Below are 13,973 nucleotides of genomic sequence, written 5' to 3' on the forward strand. Positions count from 1 at the left end.
ACTATTCAGTGAGTGGCGGTGGTGAGTGGAGGATGGTGAGTGGCGTGGTGAGTGGGCGTGGAGAGTGATGGCGTGGTGGGCGTGGCGTGGGTGAGTGGGGTGGTGAGTGGCGTGGTGAGTGGCGTGGTGAGTGGGTGGTGAGTGGGGTGGTGAGTGGCGTGGTGAGTGGCGTGGTGAGTGGGGGTGGTGAGTGGGCGTGGTGAGTGGCGTGGTGAGTGGGGTGGTGAGTGGCGTGGTGAGTGGCGTGGTGAGTGGCGTGGTGAGTGGGGTGGTGAGTGGGTTGGTGAGTGGGGTGGTGAGTGGGGTGGTGAGTGGGGTGGTGAGTGGCGTGGTGAGTGGCGTGGTGAGTGGCGTGGTGAGTGGCGTGGTGAGTGGGGTGGTGAGTGGGGTGGTGAGTGGCGTGGTGAGTGGGGTGGTGAGTGGGGTGGTGAGTGGCGTGGTGAGTGGCGTGGTGAGTGGCGTGGTGAGTGGCGTGGTGAGTGGCGTGGTGAGTGGCGTGGTGAGTGGCGTGGTGAGTGGGGTGGTGAGTGGCGTGGTGAGTGGCGTGGTGAGTGGAGTGGTGAGTGGCGTGGTGAGTGGCGTGGTGAGTGGCGTGGTGAGTGGCGTGGTGAGTGGCGTGGTGAGTGGGGTGGTGAGTGGGGCTGGTGAGTGGGGTGGTGAGTGGCGTGGTGAGTGGCGTGGTGAGTGGCGTGGTGAGTGGGGTGGTGAGTGGCGTGGTGAGTGGCGGTGGTGAGTGGCGTGGTGAGTGGCGTGGTGAGTGGCGTGGTGAGTGGCGTGGTGAGTGGCGTGGTGAGTGGGGTGGTGAGTGGGGTGGTGAGTGGCGTGGTGAGTGGGGTGGTGAGTGGCGTGGTGAGTGGCGTGGTGAGTGGCGGTGGTGAGTGGGTGGTGAGTGGTGTGAGCACTCACTGTGTGTGTGAGACTCTGTGTGGTGACCTCGCTGTGTGGTGAGTCGGTGTGGTGCACTCACTGTGGTGTGTGTGACACTCACTGTGTGTGTGTGACCTCCTGTGTGGTGAGCCTCGGTGTGTGTGACCTCTGTGTGGTGTGCCTCGACTGTGTGGTGTGACTGCCGTGTGTGAGACTCTGTGTGGTGATCGCGTGGTGTGTGTGTGACCTGTGTGTGGTGACTCTGTGTGTGGACACTCCTGTGTGGGGACCTGGTGGTGACCTGTGTGTGACACTCACTGTGTGTGTGACACTCACTGTGTGTGTGTGACACTCACTGTGTGTGTGACACTCACTGTGTGTGTGAGACACTCACTGTGTGTGTGTGACACTCACTGTGTGTGTGTGACACTCACTGTGTGTGTGACACTCACTGTGTGTGTGAGACACTCACTGTGTGTGTGACACTCACTGTGTGTGTGAGACACTCACTGTGTGTGTGTGACACTCACTGTGTGTGTGTGACACTCACTGTGTGTGTGTGACACTCACTGTGTGTGTGTGACACTCACTGTGTGTGTGACACTCACTGTGTGTGTGACACTCACTGTGTGTGTGTGACACTCACTGTGTGTGTGACACTCACTGTGTGTGTGTGACACTCACTGTGTGTGTGTGACACTCACTGTGTGTGTGACACTCACTGTGTGTGTGACACTCACTGTGTCGTGTGTGGACACTCACTGTGTGTGTGTGACACTCACTGTGTGTGTGACACTCACTGTGTGTGTGTGACACTCACTGTGTGTGTGACACTCACTGTGTGTGTGACACTCACTGTGTGTGTGACACTCACTGTGTGTGTGTGACACTCACTGTGTGTGAGACACTCCTGTGTGTGTGACACTCACTGTGTGTGTGTGACACTCACTGTGTGTGTGACACTCACTGTGTGTGTGACACTCACTGTGTGTGTGACACTCACTGTGTGTGTGACACTCACTGTGTGTGTGACACTCACTGTGTGTGTGTGACACTCACTGTGTGTGTGTGACACTCACTGTGTGTGTGACACTCACTGTGTGTGTGACACTCACTGTGTGTGTGTGACACTCACTGTGTGTGAGACACTCACTGTGTGTGTGACACTCACTGTGTGTGTGACACTCACTGTGTGTGTGACACTCACTGTGTGTGAGACACTCACTGTGTGTGTGACACTCACTGTGTGTGTGTGACACTCACTGTGTGTGTGACACTCACTGTGTGTGTGACACTCACTGTGTGTGTGACACTCACTGTGTGTGTGTGACACTCACTGTGTGTGTGACACTCACTGTGTGTGTGACACTCACTGTGTGTGTGACACTCACTGTGTGTGGAGACACTCACTGTGTGTGTGACACTCACTGTGTGTGTGACACTCACTGTGTGTGTGACACTCACTGTGTGTGAGACACTCTCTGTGTGTGTGACACTCACTGTGTGTGTGAGACACTCACTGTGTGTGAGACACTCTCTGTGTGTGTGACACTCACTGTGTGTGTGTGACACTCACTGTGTGTGAGACACTCTCTGTGTGTGTGACACTCACTGTGTGTGTGACACTCACTGTGTGTGTGTGACACTCACTGTGTGTGAGACACTCACTGTGTGTGAGGACACTCTCTGTGTGTGTGACACTCACTGTGTGTGTGTGACACTCACTGTGTGTGAGACACTCACTGTGTGTGAGACACTCACTGTGTGTGTGACACTCACTGTGTGTGTGAGACACTCACTGTGTGTGTGTGACACTCACTGTGTGTGTGACACTCACTGTGTGTGTGAGACACTCACTGTGTGTGTGACACTCACTGTGTGTGAGACACTCACTGTGTGTGTGTGACACTCACTGTGTGTGTGACACTCACTGTGTGTGTGACACTCACTGTGTGTGTGACACTCACTGTGTGTGTGACACTCACTGTGTGTGTGTGACACTCACTGTGTGTGTGAGACACTCTCTGTGTGTGTGACACTCACTGTGTGTGTGAGACACTCACTGTGTGTGTGTGACACTCACTGTGTGTGTGACACTCACTGTGTGTGTGTGACACTCACTGTGTGTGTGACACTCACTGTGTGTGTGTGACACTCACTGTGTGTGTGACACTCACTGTGTGTGTGACACTCACTGTGTGTGTGTGACACTCACTGTGTGTGAGACACTCACTGTGTGTGTGACACTCACTGTGTGTGTGTGACACTCACTGTGTGTGTGAGACACTCACTGTGTGTGTGACACTCACTGTGTGTGTGTGACACTCACTGTGTGTGTGACACTCACTGTGTGTGAGACACTCACTGTGTGTGTGTGACACTCACTGTGTGTGTGACACTCACTGTGTGTGTGAGACACTCACTGTGTGTGTGACACTCACTGTGTGTGTGTGACACTCACTGTGTGTGTGACACTCACTGTGTGTGTGACACTCACTGTGTGTGTGTGACACTCACTGTGTGTGAGACACTCACTGTGTGTGTGTGACACTCACTGTGTGTGTGACACTCACTGTGTGTGTGACACTCACTGTGTGTGTGAGACACTCACTGTGTGTGTGACACTCACTGTGTGTGTGACACTCACTGTGTGTGTGACACTCTCTGTGTGTGAGACACTCACTGTGTGTGTGTGACACTCACTGTGTGTGAGACACTCACTGTGTGTGTGTGACACTCACTGTGTGTGTGACACTCACTGTGTGTGAGACACTCACTGTGTGTGTGACACTCACTGTGTGTGTGACACTCACTGTGTGTGTGTGACACTCACTGTGTGTGTGTGACACTCACTGTGTGTGAGACACTCACTGTGTGTGTGACACTCACTGTGTGTGAGACACTCACTGTGTGTGTGACACTCACTGTGTGTGTGACACTCACTGTGTGTGTGTGACACTCACTGTGTGTGTGTGACACTCACTGTGTGTGAGACACTCACTGTGTGTGTGACACTCACTGTGTGTGAGTGACACTCACTGTGTGTGAGACACTCACTGTGTGTGTGACACTCACTGTGTGTGTGTGACACTCACTGTGTGTGTGACACTCACTGTGTGTGTGACACTCACTGTGTGTGTGACACTCACTGTGTGTGTGTGACACTCACTGTGTGTGTGTGACACTCACTGTGTGTGAGACACTCACTGTGTGTGTGACACTCACTGTGTGTGTGACACTCACTGTGTGTGTGTGACACTCACTGTGTGTGCTGTGACACTCACTGTGTGTGTGACACTCACTGTGTGTGTGAGACACTCACTGTGTGTGTGTGACACTCACTGTGTGTGTGTGACACTCACTGTGTGTGTGACACTCACTGTGTGTGTGACACTCACTGTGTGTGTGTGACACTCACTGTGTGTGTGACACTCACTGTGTGTGTGAGACACTCACTGTGTGTGTGACACTCACTGTGTGTGAGACACTCACTGTGTGTGTGTGACACTCACTGTGTGTGTGACACTCACTGTGTGTGTGACACTCACTGTGTGTGTGTGACACTCACTGTGTGTGTGTGACACTCACTGTGTGTGTGTGACACTCACTGTGTGTGTGTGACACTCACTGTGTGTGAGACACTCACTGTGTGTGTGTGACACTCACTGTGTGTGTGACACTCACTGTGTGTGTGAGACACTCACTGTGTGTGTGACACTCACTGTGTGTGTGAGACACTCACTGTGTGTGTGTGACACTCACTGTGTGTGTGACACTCACTGTGTGTGTGTGACACTCACTGTGTGTGTGACACTCACTGTGTGTGTGTGACACTCACTGTGTGTGTGACACTCACTGTGTGTGTGTGACACTCACTGTGTGTTGTGAGACACTCACTGTGTGTGTGTGACACTCACTGTGTGTGTGTGACACTCACTGTGTGTGTGTGACACTCACTGTGTGTGTGTGACACTCACTGTGTGTGTGACACTCACTGTGTGTGAGACACTCACTGTGTGTGTGTGACACTCACTGTGTGTGTGACACTCACTGTGTGTGTGACCTCACTGTGTGAGACACTCACTGTGTGTGTGTGACACTCACTGTGTGTGTGACACTCACTGTGTGTGAGACACTCACTGTGTGTGTGTGACACTCACTGTGTGTGTGAGACACTCACTGTGTGTGTGTGACACTCACTGTGTGTGTGACACTCACTGTGTGTGTGTGACACTCACTGTGTGTGTGTGACACTCACTGTGTGTGTGTGACACTCACTGTGTGTGTGACACTCACTGTGTGTGTGTGACACTCACTGTGTGTGTGTGACACTCACTGTGTGTGTGTGACACTCACTGTGTGTGTGACACTCACTGTGTGTGTGACACTCACTGTGTGTGTGAGACACTCACTGTGTGTGTGTGACACTCACTGTGTGTGTGACACTCACTGTGTGTGTGTGACACTCACTGTGTGTGTGTGACACTCTCTGTGTGTGTGTGACACTCACTGTGTGTGTGTGACACTCACTGTGTGTGTGAGACACTCACTGTGTGTGTGACACTCACTGTGTGTGTGTGACACTCACTGTGTGTGTGACACTCACTGTGTGTGTGTGACACTCACTGTGTGTGTGACACTCACTGTGTGTGTGACACTCACTGTGTGTGTGTGACACTCACTGTGTGTGTGAGACACTCACTGTGTGTGTGTGACACTCACTGTGTGTGTGTGACACTCACTGTGTGTGTGACACTCACTGTGTGTGTGACACTCACTGTGTGTGTGACACTCACTGTGTGTGTGTGACACTCACTGTGTGTGTGAGACACTCACTGTGTGTGTGTGACACTCACTGTGTGTGTGTGACACTCACTGTGTGTGTGTGACACTCACTGTGTGTGTGTGACACTCACTGTGTGTGTGTGACACTCACTGTGTGTGTGACACTCACTGTGTGTGTGTGACACTCACTGTGTGTGTGTGACACTCACTGTGTGTGTGACACTCACTGTGTGTGTGTGACACTCACTGTGTGTGTGTGACACTCACTGTGTGTGTGTGACACTCACTGTGTGTGTGGACACTCACTGTGTGTGTGACACTCACTGTGTGTGTGACACTCACTGTGTGTGTGTGACACTCACTGTGTGTGTGACACTCACTGTGTGTGTGTGACACTCACTGTGTGTGTGACACTCACTGTGTGTGTGACACTCACTGTGTGTGTGACACTCACTGTGTGTGACACTCACTGTGTGTGTGACACTCTCTGTGTGTGTGAGACACTCACTGTGTGTGTGACACTCACTGTGTGTGTGTGACACTCACTGTGTGTGTGACACTCACTGTGTGTGTGACACTCACTGTGTGTGTGACACTCACTGTGTGTGTGAGACACTCACTGTGTGTGTGACACTCACTGTGTGTGTGACACTCACTGTGTGTGTGTGACACTCACTGTGTGTGTGTGACACTCACTGTGTGTGTGTGACACTCACTGTGTGTGTGACACTCACTGTGTGTGTGTGACACTCACTGTGTGTGTGTGACACTCACTGTGTGTGTGGACACTCACTGTGTGTGTGACACTCACTGTGTGTGTGTGACACTCACTGTGTGTGTGACACTCACTGTGTGTGTGTGACACTCACTGTGTGTGTGTGACACTCACTGTGTGTGTGACACTCACTGTGTGTGTGACACTCACTGTGTGTGTGACACTCACTGTGTGTGACACTCACTGTGTGTGTGACACTCACTGTGTGTGTGACACTCACTGTGTGTGTGACACTCACTGTGTGTGTGTGACACTCACTGTGTGTGTGACACTCACTGTGTGTGTGTGACACTCACTGTGTGTGTGACACTCACTGTGTGTGTGACACTCACTGTGTGTGTGTGACACTCACTGTGTGTGTGACACTCACTGTGTGTGTGACACTCACTGTGTGTGTGACACTCACTGTGTGTGTGTGACACTCACTGTGTGTGTGACACTCACTGTGTGTGTGACACTCACTGTGTGTGTGTGACACTCACTGTGTGTGTGTGACACTCACTGTGTGTGTGACACTCACTGTGTGTGTGACACTCACTGTGTGTGTGTGACACTCACTGTGTGTGTGAGACACTCACTGTGTGTGTGACACTCACTGTGTGTGTGACACTCACTGTGTGTGTGTGACACTCACTGTGTGTGTGTGACACTCACTGTGTGTGTGACACTCACTGTGTGTGTGACACTCACTGTGTGTGTGTGACACTCTCTGTGTGTGTGACACTCACTGTGTGTGTGACACTCACTGTGTGTGTGACACTCACTGTGTGTGACACTCACTGTGTGTGTGACACTCACTGTGTGTGTGACACTCACTGTGTGTGTGTGACACTCACTGTGTGTGTGGACACTCACTGTGTGTGTGACACTCACTGTGTGTGTGTGACACTCACTGTGTGTGAGACACTCACTGTGTGTGTGTGACACTCACTGTGTGTGTGACACTCACTGTGTGTGTGACACTCACTGTGTGTGTGACACTCACTGTGTGTGAGACACTCACTGTGTGTGTGTGACACTCACTGTGTGTGTGACACTCACTGTGTGTGTGTGACACTCACTGTGTGTGTGACACTCACTGTGTGTGACCACTCCTGTGTGTGTGTGACACTCACTGTGTGTGAGACACTCACTGTGTGTGTGTGACACTCACTGTGTGTGTGACACTCACTGTGTGTGAGACACTCACTGTGTGTGTGTGACACTCACTGTGTGTGTGACCACTCACTGTGTGTGTGTGACACTCACTGTGTGTGACACTCACTGTGTGTGACACTGTGTGTGTGTGACACTCACTGTGTGTGAGACACTCACTGTGTGTGTGTGACACTCACTGTGTGTGTGTGACACTCACTGTGTGTGTGTGACACTCACTGTGTGTGTGTGACACTCACTGTGTGTGTGACACTCACTGTGTGTGTGACACTCACTGTGTGTGTGTGACACTCACTGTGTGTGTGTGACACTCACTGTGTGTGTGAGACACTCACTGTGTGTGTGTGACACTCACTGTGTGTGTGACACTCACTGTGTGTGTGACACTCACTGTGTGTGTGTGACACTCACTGTGTGTGTGTGACACTCACTGTGTGTGTGAGACACTCACTGTGTGTGTGTGACACTCACTGTGTGTGTGACACTCACTGTGTGTGTGACACTCACTGTGTGTGTGTGACACTCACTGTGTGTGTGTGACACTCACTGTGTGTGTGACACTCACTGTGTGTGTGTGACACTCACTGTGTGTGTGACACTCACTGTGTGTGAGTGACACTCACTGTGTGTGACACTCACTGTGTGTGTGTGACACTCACTGTGTGTGTGTGTGACACTCACTGTGTGTGTGACACTCACTGTGTGTGTGTGACACTCACTGTGTGTGTGAGACACTCACTGTGTGTGTGTGACACTCACTGTGTGTGTGAGACACTCACTGTGTGTGTGTGACACTCACTGTGTGTGTGACACTCACTGTGTGTGTGTGACACTCACTGTGTGTGAGACACTCACTGTGTGTGTGTGACACTCACTGTGTGTGTGACACTCACTGTGTGTGTGACACTCACTGTGTGTGTGACACTCACTGTGTGTGTGACACTCACTGTGTGTGTGACACTCACTGTGTGTGTGACACTCACTGTGTGTGTGACACTCACTGTGTGTGAGACACTCACTGTGTGTGTGTGAGACTCACTGTGTGTGTGAGACTCACTGTGTGTGTGACACTCACTGTGTGTGTGACACTCACTGTGTGTGTGACACTCACTGTGTGTGTGACACTCACTGTGTGTGAGACACTCACTGTGTGTGTGTGACACTCACTGTGTGTGTGTGACACTCACTGTGTGTGTGAGACACTCACTGTGTGTGTGACACTCACTGTGTGTGTGACACTCACTGTGTGTGTGACACTCACTGTGTGTGTGTGACACTCACTGTGTGTGTGACACTCACTGTGTGTGTGTGACACTGTGACACCGTGTGTGACACTCACTGTGTGTGAGACACTCACTGTGTGTGTGTGACACTCACTGTGTGTGTGTGACACTCACTGTGTGTGTGTGACACTCACTGTGTGTGTGTGACACTCACTGTGTGTGTGAGACACTCACTGTGTGTGTGACACTCACTGTGTGTGTGTGACACTCACTGTGTGTGTGAGACACTCACTGTGTGTGAGACACTCACTGTGTGTGTGACACTCACTGTGTGTGTGACACTCACTGTGTGTGTGACACTCACTGTGTGTGTGTGACACTCACTGTGTGTGTGTGACACTCACTGTGTGTGTGTGACACTCACTGTGTGTGAGGACACTCACTGTGTGTGAGACACTCACTGTGTGTGTGTGACACTCTCTGTGTGTGAGACACTCACTGTGTGTGAGACACTCACTGTGTGTGTGAGACACTCACTGTGTGTGTGTGACACTCACTGTGTGTGAGACACTCACTGTGTGTGAGACACTCACTGTGTGTGTGAGACACTCACTGTGTGTGTGTGACACTCTCTGTGTGTGAGACACTCACTGTGTGTGAGACACTCACTGTGTGTGTGTGACACTCACTGTGTGTGTGAGACACTCACTGTGTGTGTGTGACACTCACTGTGTGTGTGACACTCACTGTGTGTGAGACACTCACTGTGTGTGGACACTCACTGTGTGTGTGAGACACTCACTGTGTGTGTGTGACACTCACTGTGTGTGAGACACTCACTGTGTGTGTGTGACACTCACTGTGTGTGTGTGACACTCACTGTGTGTGAGACACTCACTGTGTGTGAGACACTCACTGTGTGTGAGACACTCACTGTGTGTGTGAGACACTCACTGTGTGTGTGAGACACTCACTGTGTGTGTGACACTCACTGTGTGTGAGACACTCACTGTGTGTGTGTGACACTCACTGTGTGTGTGTGAGACACTCACTGTGTGTGTGACACTCACTGTGTGTGTGACACTCTCTGTGTGTGACACTCACTGTGTGTGTGACACTCACTGTGTGTGTGACACTCACTGTGTGTGTGTGACACTCACTGTGTGTGTGACACTCACTGTGTGTGACACTCACTGTGTGTGTGTGACACTCACTGTGTGTGAGACACTCACTGTGTGTGTGACACTCACTGTGTGTGTGAGACACTCACTGTGTGTGTGACACTCACTGTGTGTGTGACACTCACTGTGTGTGTTGTGACACTCACTGTGTGTGACACTCACTGTGTGTGTGTGACACTCACTGTGTGTGTGACACTCACTGTGTGTGTGACACTCACTGTGTGTGTGACACTCACTGTGTGTGTGACACTCACTGTGTGTGTGACACTCACTGTGTGTGACACTCACTGTGTGTGTGACACTCACTGTGTGTGTGACACTCACTGTGTGTGACACTCACTGTGTGTGTGACACTCACTGTGTGTGACACTCACTGTGTGTGTGACACTCACTGTGTGTGTGACACTCACTGTGTGTGACACTCACTGTGTGTGACACTCACTGTGTGTGTGTGACACTCACTGTGTGTGTGTGAGACACTCACTGTGTGTGACTGGACACTCACTGTGTGTGTGACACTCACTGTGTGTGTGACACTCACTGTGTGTGTGACACTCACTGTGTGTGACACTCACTGTGTGTGTGACACTCACTGTGTGTGTGACACTCACTGTGTGTGTGACACTCACTGTGTGTGACACTCACTGTGTGTGACACTCACTGTGTGTGAGACACTCACTGTGTGTGTGACACTCACTGTGTGTGACACTCACTGTGTGTGACACTCACTGTGTGTGTGACACTCACTGTGTGTGTGACACTCACTGTGTGTGTGACACTCACTGTGTGTGTGACACTCACTGTGTGTGTGACACTCACTGTGTGTGTGTGACACTCACTGTGTGTGTGACACTCACTGTGTGTGTGACACTCACTGTGTGTGTGTGACACTCACTGTGTGTGACACTCACTGTGTGTGTGACACTCACTGTGTGTGTGACACTCACTGTGTGTGTGACACTCACTGTGTGTGTGACACTCACTGTGTGTGACACTCACTGTGTGTGGACACTCACTGTGTGTGACACTCACTGTGTGTGACACTCACTGTGTGTGTGACACTCACTGTGTGTGACACTCACTGTGTGTGTGACACTCACTGTGTGTGTGACACTCACTGTGTGTGTGACACTCACTGTGTGTGTGGACACTCACTGTGTGCCTCCTGTGTGACACTCACTGTGTGTGTGACACTCACTGTGTGTGTGACACTCACTGTGTGTGTGTGACACTCACTGTGTGTGTGACACTCACTGTGTGTGTGACACTCACTGTGTGTGTGACACTCACTGTGTGTGTGTGACACTCACTGTGTGTGTGACACTCACTGTGTGTGTGTGACACTCACTGTGTGTGTGTGACACTCACTGTGTGTGTGTGACACTCACTGTGTGTGTGTGACACTCACTGTGTGTGTGTGACACTCACTGTGTGTGAGACACTCACTGTGTGTGTGAGACACTCACTGTGTGTGTGAACTCACTGTGTGTGACACTCACTGTGTGTGTGTGACACTCACTGTGTGTGTGAGACACTCACTGTGTGTGTGTGACACTCACTGTGTGTGAGACACTCACTGTGTGTGTGAGACACTCACTGTGTGTGTGTGACACTCACTGTGTGTGTGACACTCACGTGTGTGTGAGACACTCACTGTGTGTGTGTGACACTCACTGTGTGTGTGACACTCACCGTGTGTGTGTGACACTCACTGTGTGTGTGTGACACTCACTGTGTGTGTGTGACACTCACTGTGTGTGAGACACTCACTGTGTGTGTGAGACACTCACTGTGTGTGTGTGACACTCACTGTGTGTGTGTGACACTCACTGTGTGTGTGAGACACTCACTGTGTGTGTGTGACACTCACTGTGTGTGTGACACTCACTGTGTGTGTGAGACACTCACTGTGTGTGTGTGACACTCACTGTGTGTGTGACACTCACTGTGTGTGTGTGACACTCACTGTGTGTGTGTGACACTCACTGTGTGTGTGACACTCACCGTGTGTGTGTGACACTCACTGTGTGTGTGTGACACTCACTGTGTGTGTGTGACACTCACTGTGTGTGAGACACTCACTGTGTGTGTGAGACACTCACTGTGTGTGTGTGACACTCACCGTGTGTGTGTGACACTCACTGTGTGTGTGACACTCACTGTGTGTGTGTGACACTCACTGTGTGTGTGACACTCACTGTGTGTGTGACACTCACTGTGTGTGTGAGACACTCACTGTGTGTGTGACACTCACTGTGTGTGTGTGACACTCACTGTGTGTGTGTGACACTCACTGTGTGTGTGTGACACTCACTGTGTGTGTGTGACACTCACTGTGTGTGTGACACTCACTGTGTGTGTGACACTCACTGTGTGTGTGACACTCACTGTGTGTGTGACACTCACTGTGTGTGTGACACTCACTGTGTGTGTGAGACACTCACTGTGTGTGAGACACTCACTGTGTGTGTGACACTCACTGTGTGTGTGACACTCACTGTGTGTGTGTGACACTCACTGTGTGTGTGTGACACTCACTGTGTGTGTGTGACACTCACTGTGTGTGTGACACTCACTGTGTGTGTGACACTCACTGTGTGTGTGACACTCACTGTGTGTGTGACACTCACTGTGTGTGTGACACTCACTGTGTGTGTGACACTCACTGTGTGTGTGACACTCACTGTGTGTGTGAGACACTCACTGTGTGTGTGACACTCACTGTGTGTGTGACACTCACTGTGTGTGTGACACTCACTGTGTGTGTGACACTCACTGTGTGTGTGTGACACTCACTGTGTGTGAGACACTCACTGTGTGTGTGACACTCACTGTGTGTGAGACACTCACTGTGTGTGTGACACTCACTGTGTGTGAGACACTCACTGTGTGTGAGACACTCACTGTGTGTGTGTGACACTCACTGTGTGTGTGTGACACTCACTGTGTGTGTGTGACACTCACTGTGTGTGTGACACTCACTGTGTGTGTGTGACACTCACTGTGTGTGTGTGACACTCACTGTGTGTGTGACACTCACTGTGTGTGTGACACTCACTGTGTGTGTGACACTCACTGTGTGTGTGAGACACTCACTGTGTGTGTGTGACACTCACTGTGTGTGTGACACTCACTGTGTGTGTGTGACACTCACTGTGTGTGTGTGACACTCACTGTGTGTGTGTGACACTCACTGTGTGTGTGACACTCACTGTGTGTGTGACACTCACTGTGTGTGTGTGACACTCACTGTGTGTGTGACACTCACTGTGTGTGTGTGACACTCACTGTGTGTGTGACACTCACTGTGTGTGTGTGACACTCACTGTGTGTGTGTGACACTCACTGTGTGTGAGACACTCACTGTGTGTGTGAGACACTCACTGTGTGTGTGTGACACTCACTGTGTGTGTGTGACACTCACTGTGTGTGTGACACTCACTGTGTGTGTGACACTCACTGTGTGTGTGACACTCACTGTGTGTGTGTGACACTCACTGTGTGTGTGACACTCACTGTGTGTGTGACACTCACTGTGTGTGTGTGACACTCACTGTGTGTGTGACACTCACTGTGTGTGTGTGACACTCACTGTGTGTGTGAGACACTCACTGTGTGTGTGTGACACTCACTGTGTGTGTGTGACACTCACTGTGTGTGAGACACTCACTGTGTGTGTGTGACACTCACTGTGTGTGTGTGACACTCTCTGTGTGAGACACTCTCTGTGTGTGTGTGACACTCACTGTGTGTGTGACACTGTGACACTCACTGTGTGTGTGACACTCACTGTGTGTGTGACACTCACTGTGTGTGTGACACTCACTGTGTGTGTGTGACACTCTCTGTGTGTGTGACACTCACTGTGTGTGAGACACTCTCTGTGTGTGTGACACTCACTGTGTGTGTGACACTCACTGTGTGTGTGTGACACTCACTGTGTGTGAGACACTCACTGTGTGTGTGTGACACTCTCTGTGTGTGAGA

This window comes from Lampetra fluviatilis, unplaced genomic scaffold, assembly GCF_964198595.1.
Source record: "Lampetra fluviatilis unplaced genomic scaffold, kcLamFluv1.1 SCAFFOLD_1165, whole genome shotgun sequence".
Classification (NCBI taxonomy): Eukaryota; Metazoa; Chordata; class Hyperoartia; order Petromyzontiformes; family Petromyzontidae; genus Lampetra; species Lampetra fluviatilis.